We start from the raw sequence: 8,248 nt of genomic DNA, 5'->3' as shown, positions 1-8,248 counted from the left end.
GAGAAATTTAGAAAAGGAAGGACAATCACTAGACCCAAAGGACACCTGCAAGATAAATGCTAGAAGAAGAACAGAAATTATTACTTAATCTGGAGATATGCAACTCTCCCATATTCAAGACAACTTCCATGAGATTATATAAAACCTCTCTGTTGGACTGGCTTGATCCTCCTTTTTGAGGAAAACAGCTGCTTTTGGTGTCTGTGAGTAATAAAGAAAAACAGAAGCCAGCAAGGCCAGCGAGTTTCCATTCATTCTAGCCCCGAGTTAAGTCCCTTGTTAGTGCCAGCCTGGCTCTAATCAGGAAGAAAATGCCAGAAGAAATTGGGATAAATTCATCAAAATATTCAGTTATCATTTGACAAACTAAAATTTTTGAGTGCTTTGATTATTCATTGTTATCAATTAGCCATTTTCCCCCACTGTGAGATATTAAGATGAATTTTTGAGGTTGGCAGTAAGGGTAGAGGGTCTTACCATTAAAAATAAAATCAAGGAGAAAAAGAACCATAATGGAACACATTATTCTTTTGCACAGTTTCCAATGCCTTATGTCTAAAGCTTAGTCATTTTTTTCTACTATGAAAAAATAGGCAAATATTAGTATGAATAAGCAAAATGCTAGAAAAGAAGAAAAGTGTTATTTTGTGTCAAAAAGTGATTGTAATTAGCAATCAAATTTTGCTCCTTTTTTTCCCCTGAAACTTCAAATAAGGAGTATCTTTGGCTCTTTCTGTCTCAGATTTTGGAATTGCTCCACTTACCTTTTCCTTGGCAAACTCAGGTTGCTCACCTAAAGAAAAAAATAAGATAATTAATGAAATTATTTATTTTCCTTCACTCTTGAAAACTTGAAGAAGAATTCATTTTATTCTATAATCTTTTTCTTGGCTTCCATTTGTTAGCAATTTCCACATGGTGAAATCCAGGTATTTTATAGAATTTTTTATTATTGCGAACACCCATAATAAATTCCATCTGCTTGGTCTTTATCAAACCATGGATTGTATGTGTTCCAGGTCCTGGAACTTGTTCATTTTCCTGCACAACTAAATATTCACTGGACTGTTTTAGGGTAGAAATGTCCAACAAAAAACATACAGATAAATCAGAGGGACATATTATACAATTCTGCATGCTTAACTACCTCATCTATTCTGCTTTTCATAAACCTTGTCTAGCCCAGTCATTTTTAATTTGTTTTTATCCTGTTTTCATTCCTCTTAGGCTATCTCTCAAATTAGTCACTTTAGAAATCATAGCCAACTCAAGATGATTTATAGGAAATACACAGATTGGAAATAATGTAGTCAGCAAGGTGATTAATTTGTAGGTGTAATAATTTGCTACTTCTTGAAAGAACTCATTTTCTCAACAAATGTAGTTTTCTTTCTCAGTCACTTTTGATCCAGCTCAACATATCTCTCTTGCAATGTTTACCAAATGTTTAAATTTTTCCGTCATAAAATAAAATCACAATTATTGGGATTGTACATTCTACTTTGGCAAATTTTTCTTTTTATAATAAATTGTCTTCTGTATAGCTGGAGTATTTATTTTGGATACTGAATAAACAAAATTTCTTTCAGGTATCCAACTATGTTTTTAGATATATGTACATAATGTATATTTTCCTATTTTTGCCTTATCTCAATATTTATGAAATCCTAAACATTCCCTAAAATATCTCATGTATAAGTAATAGTGTCTTTCCAGCAGACTTCTGAGTGAGCCTGGAAAGACTGCTGTAATGTTTTTATGATGAAATCAGGAGCATATTTGATGTTAATAAAATGCTCAAGATTTCAACTCAGGATCTAGATTAGACGTATATTTTGGATTTTCCTCCAAGATATAATCAAAGAGCTCTCTCCCTAACAAAAGAGTGGTTGGCCCCTAACACTTTTCCTAATACAAGGATACTAGAATCTCACTTGGGTTACAGAAATGTGTCTGCTTCGCAGAATAATTCAAACGTATATATCATATTAGCTGTGATATCAGCATTAACTAATAGGAGACTTTTTTGTAAGCATACAAATAAACATCAAAGGAAACATTTCTTACTTTATGCAAAAATTATTTTTAAAAAGTTTTATGTGTTTTATATGAAATTAATATCCAGTAATAATCACATTTAATACTTTCTTTTTCCTTGAGCATCTTCCTGGGAAGTAATGCATTCAAAAAAAATCTGTGATTTTTGTTCATTATTACATGTTTCTGATAAATTTGTGTATTCAGTTGACTGCAGGTTTAATTTTAAGCCATTAAGAGAATTTTCTTTACGAAGGACTAACCTTTTGTAGGAGCAAATTTAAAAATATACAATCATTTTAACTGTATGGTTTCTAAGAAATAATTTTGTATCTCTGAATATCAGGTCCTTAGATTATTTGCAAAGCCTTACTGGGTGACAAATTTGGAGTTGACAAACAGTCTTAGGTTGTTCTTGACCCTCTGTTTTGTTTCAACCAACGGTGTAGTCTTCTACAAATTGTCCCCTTACATTGGATATTTTGAGAAGCAAGTGCTTTGTCTATTATTTCATTTCTTTACTTTCCCAGCCCTATTCTAATTCGCTTAGCCATGATAAATAACGTATTTGAACTCAGCACATCTTCTTGGCAGCTACCCAGTGATTTCCTCCCCTCAGATTATTTGCCCTGAGTATATTCAACATCCACTCTTCTCATCTGAGTTTTCGGAAGGCACTCAAAAAGCTCTTAATTCATGGAGAAAATTGGGGCGCCTGGGTGGCTCAGTCGTTGAGCGTCTGCCTTCTGCCCAGGTCATGATCCCGGACTCCTGGGATGGAGCCCCGCCTCGGGCTCCCTGCTCGGCGGGAAACCTGCTTCTCCCTCTCCCACTCCCCCTGCTTGTGTTCCCTCTCTCATTGTGTCTCTCTCTGTCAAATAAATAAATAAAATCTTCAAAAAAAATTCATGGAGAAAATAATTTATCTGAGCAAGTGAATTGTGATCTTCGCTACGAATTTTTCTTACAAGATTGTGAACCCCTTCTTGATAAGGACTGTGCTTTATATGTTGGTTCCCAGCAGTCTGCCATCATGTGCCTGGCACATAGCGAATAGCTTGTTGGCGTGGACATTTTTGTGAACAATTTGTCTCCTGTACAGAATTATATTAATTCTTCCCTGAAATATTAAGAATTGGTACTTGGGGTTATTTTTTAAAGATTTTATTTATTTAGAGAGAGTGAGAGTGAGAGAGAGAGAATGGGCAGGGGGAGGGGCAGAGGGAGAGGCAGACTCCCGGCTGAGCAAGGAGCCCAATGCAGGGCTTGATCCTAGGACCCTGGGATCATGACCTAAGCTGAAGGCAGACACTTAACCAACTGAGCCACCCAGGCGCCCCAAGACTTGGTATTTGTAATTTGGAAATGGCTCCATGAAGTTATTTTTCCAGCTTTTTATTTTTGGACAAAAATAGGGATTATCTGTATTTTATATATTGGGTTCACTGAGAAAAATCACTGTTAAATAATTTGCAGGAATCTTCAAATTCCTGGTATCAGCAGTAGACCTCACTGTCCTCCATAACTGTAGTTACATTCAGGTAGAACCAGAATAAGATTTTTTTTTTTCAGAGTAAGATTTTAAAGACTCCAAGCACTGAAAAGATTATGGTGTCTTCCCATATGACACGTAGAGCACCAGCAAGTGAAAATAAAAATTTTAAACTAATAAGGCAGCATAACTTAAGAATATTTTAATAAATCTATTAAATGATGCATAAACTCGGTACAGAGACAAAATATTCCTTTACCTAAGACCTTAAGGCCTCTGGCTGAGGGTTTTGATACTGTAGATTCAGACTCCTTAGGTGAGATTAGGATTGGGAGTTTTAAAATATGTTTGTTTGTGTGTGAGTAGGGACAAGAGACAACAGAAAGAATGCTCCCTGAATTTCCTAATGCTGAATGTCTGCTTTTCCTCAAAATCACCTGCAATCTCATGTTAGTTTCCCTTTACCTTCACAAGTTCATGGTAATGAACACAGAGAAGTCATTTTAAAATATTATATTATTATAATTCCTAGCACCATGATCTTTATTCACTGAAATATTTTCAAGACCTATGAAGTTTTTAATAGAAGAATTATAAACATTAGTTTAAATCTTTTCCCATTCAGTAATAAACAGTAGCTGTGAACCACCAGCGCTATGCAAATAATAGCTACAGTGAACAAGTAATTCCTATGAGGTTTTGTAAGCTTTTCACTCAGTTAATTGAACAATAGAGTTATGTGCTCACTCTGACTCCCCAAACTCAGTAGGAGGGTTAATATGAAGTCATTTATCTTGAACATTGCAAATATGAAGTGCCATAGAAATGCACCACAATAATATAAAAGATGAGTTGCATTGAAGCTTAATGTCATACTTCCCATTTAATTATATCTTAAGACTTGATTTAGCAAAATGTCCTCTTTTCATTAACAGCAGGAATCACATATTCACACTAGGAAACAAATGAGTGTCACTAATGAAACAGTTTTGTGCAAGTAGCATGCTTTCAATATACGAGTCAGTTCTTCCAAGTCATATAAATGAACATGCTTTATACAGTAATAGGATTATATAGACATTAGTCCCTTCCCCAACTTTAAGTAAGACCACGCCCGAAGCACCCTAGAAAAAATGAAAATGCACCCATTCTCAAAAGGCTGAGATACAATTTGATTTACTGGTGCCTCTTGCTGACTACAACAGTCAAGTCACCCTTCATCCCCTGCATTATAGTGACTTTTAGGCTCTACTGGTATCTGCTTCACCTTTCTTCTTTTCCCCTCTACTTGGAAAGAAAATCTGTAATCAATAGCACCTACAAAGACCATGTTTCAAATTTACTGAGAAACCAATAAGTATTTGCAGAATAAAAACAGAAGTTTTTTAAAAAGGGGGGTAGTCTTTAGAAGCCTTGGGTATGCTACTGAAAATCATGAAATTAAGTATAGCATTTACTTGTACCATTTGGGCGTGGAAAATGATATTAGGAGCTCTGGAAACGATGTTTTTCTTCAGCCAAGCAAGTGCACAAAGATGGATAGTAATGTAAGTTACAGGAGCCAACCGACGGAAAGTGCACGGCTACTTTTCATTTATCGTCAGCCCCAGTTGAAATGGTCGTATGTTCATTCTTTTGGACTCTGTTAAGGATTTACAACACGTGAAGAAAATGATTATTGACATGACTATATAATGATGATGATACTTCACCTTTTTCCTATGTTCTTTGAGTACTAACTCTCTGTGGGCCTAGCATTTGCCCTCTTATTATATAAACCCTAAAAAGAAGAAAATAATGTCTTGTTCATAGTAGTTGCTTATTAACAGCTTTCTATGAGGTTTCACTGCAGGGAAAGGATTTAAAAACTTAATAATCCTGCTAGTTCTTTGAGCAGCTTAGAGCACAGGCAATATTTAAAGTTTGATGGCATTCTCCTGGGAAGCCATCATCTCTTTGCTTTTCCTCACATTTAAGATTTTAATTGCCTCAGTGTTTCAATAACAATTACAGCCTATTCAGAATTGTCTTTTCGTGATCTGACAGCTCTGAGTTTTAATTTCTGAAAACATTTCCTTAAGTAGGTTGTATTTGTTACCCCAAATCTCAGGGGAATTTCAATCTGTACCATATGGGATCGAGTTCGCATTTACCTGCTCCAGATCCATCAGTGTTTTACCTGATTGTGTATATTGAGCGAGCAGAGCTTTTCAATGTTTCCATTTCCTTTTGTGCCACAAATTTAGCAATGTACTGACTCAGTCACTTGACTTTTTAGTCTGCATCGATCCAAATAAAGTGTCTTCTGCTTTTTTGGCATAAGTTTAATTCAATTCCTGTTCATGCTTGTTCAAATCCAATAAAGCTTTTCTATTAAGATGGATGTAGAAATGAGCAACTTCTAATTTCTTCCCAAATTTCTTTATCCATCAGAGCATATCTTTAGGAAATGTTGAGCCTGATTCTCTCATTTCTATCTAGGAGAATACTAGAAATAGTAAATTCAATAAATAAAGATGCAAACATTTAAAAGGGTGTGAACCCGTTTTCTCTGCTAGGAAAGAAATAATTTTACATCACAGAGAGAACAAGCCTTCACCTGCTACATCCTGTAGGTGGATTCCTCACCTCTTTTCTCATCTAGCCATTTTTCTGAGATGTTCATGCCATCATCCTCACTTTTTAAGTTTCCTGATATTTCATAGTCATTCGTACTCCTCACACTTTGATCCTTACTTGCCCACATCTCTGCCATTATAATGATTCAGGATTTTTCATATGCCTCATATTAACTGTATTGATTAACTGTATTAGCTTCTTTTTTAAAAAAAAATACTTTATTTATTTATTTTAGAGTGGAGAGGGCCAGCCAATGCCTGGGTCGATCTCACAACCCTGAGATCATGACCTGAGCTGAAATCAAGAGTTGGACATTTAACCGGCTGAGCCACCCAGGCACCCCAGGTGTATTAGTTTCTATTGCTGTGTAACAAATTACCAAGAACTGCAGCTTAAAACAACAGCCATTTATTAGTTCACAGTTCTGTAGGTCAGCAGTCCAGGGTCCTCACCTGGATTCTCTGCTTAAGGTCTCAGAAGGCTGATGTCAGTGTGTCTGCTGAGCCAAGCTCTTACCTGTAGACTCTGGAGAAGAATCTGCTTCCATGCTCTTTGAGGTTGTTGGTGGAATCCAGTTCCTTATTGGTTGTAGGACGGACATCCCTATTTTCTTGCTGGCTATCAGCTGGGGGCTGCTTTCTGCTCCTAAGGGCAGCCCATGTTTTTTTGTTTTTTTGTTTTTTTTCACATGGCTCCCTCCATCTTCAAAGTCAGCAGCTGCATTTAGAATGCTTCTTTATGCTTCAATTCCCTTTGACACCCCCTTCACTTACAAGCCAGAGAAAATTTTCTACTTTTAAACTGCTAATGGGATGAGATTAGCTCTGCCTGGATAATCTCTTTTGCCATATAAAGCAACAAACTCATGGGAGTAATATCTCATATTTACATGCCCTGGTCACACTTACAGGAAAGGGGATTATGCGAGGGTGAGGATCATTAGGAACATTCTTAGAATTTAAAGTGCTTTTTAAAAATTTTTGACCAATATTGATGACATTGAAATACACTGTAGTGTGAAACTCAGAACACACACATACACACACACAATGTTTCACAAAAAAGCATTTATTCTTACTGTGTGCAATAAATGATGTTATTTTCTATTCTACATCATTGAAACTAAAAATTACTTTAACCTACTATATTTAGAACAACCCCCACCTTTTTTTTTTTTTTTTTTTTTTGCCACCCTGGGGAAGACAACCACTTTCCTTTCTTAGAAACTCATTTGTAATTTTGGCAGTATGCAAAATTGATCTATCCAAATTGGGATGAGATACATTTGAAGTGAATTATCTGTTATTTTTTTAAAGAGATTTTATTTATTTATTTGACAGAGAGAGACACAGCGAGAGAGGGAACACAAGCAAGGGAAGTGGGAGAGGGAGAAGCAGGCTCCCCGCCGAGCAGGGAGCCCGATGCGGGGCTCGATCCCAGGACCCTGGGATCATAACCCGAGCCGAAGGCAGACGCTTAATGACTGAGCCACCCAGGCACCCCAATTATCTGTTATTTTTAATGCTAACTTATCCTATTCTTCATTTTACATTAGTGTCCTTGCCATGTGCACATAGATATACTTTTCATATAAAGCAAGAGGCTCCGGAATTCAATGTGTACTCACATAGACTGTTGCATCTAGGTAAGAGCATTTTATTCTGTGTAAAAACCACCATGGCGTCCACCAATATAAATGACCTTTTTTTTTTAGTAGTGTGGTAGTCACTAGATGGCAGCTCTAAAATGTGTGCTGCCCACAAGAAGTAAGCCTTATTTATTAAGTACTGGAATTCTACCTCAGACATTCTATGGAATTTTGGGATTGCCCAACAATAAAGCCAGCGTCAATGTGTCACAGTTTAATGTCCTCAAGTTTTCTTTTAGAAACATTTATAATAGATATTTTTTGCTGTAAGCTATGACTTTTTAATACACTCATCAAACAACTCTGGCACTGTGAGTGCCTTTGGATCTTGTAGACTTGAAAGCTGAAATACAATTTGATTCCAATAACCTTATAGCCTGGTGAAAAATTGCCATAGCATGCATCTTTCAGATCCCAGTTAATTGTTACTTCTTTAAAGAAGCCCTATTTGA

Source organism: Eumetopias jubatus, unplaced genomic scaffold (assembly GCF_037043125.1).
Source record: "Eumetopias jubatus isolate StellerSeaLion01/CBP00866 unplaced genomic scaffold, mEumJub1_p1.0 scaffold_11, whole genome shotgun sequence".
Taxonomy (NCBI): Eukaryota; Metazoa; Chordata; class Mammalia; order Carnivora; family Otariidae; genus Eumetopias; species Eumetopias jubatus.
This window is presented reverse-complemented; position numbering follows the sequence as displayed.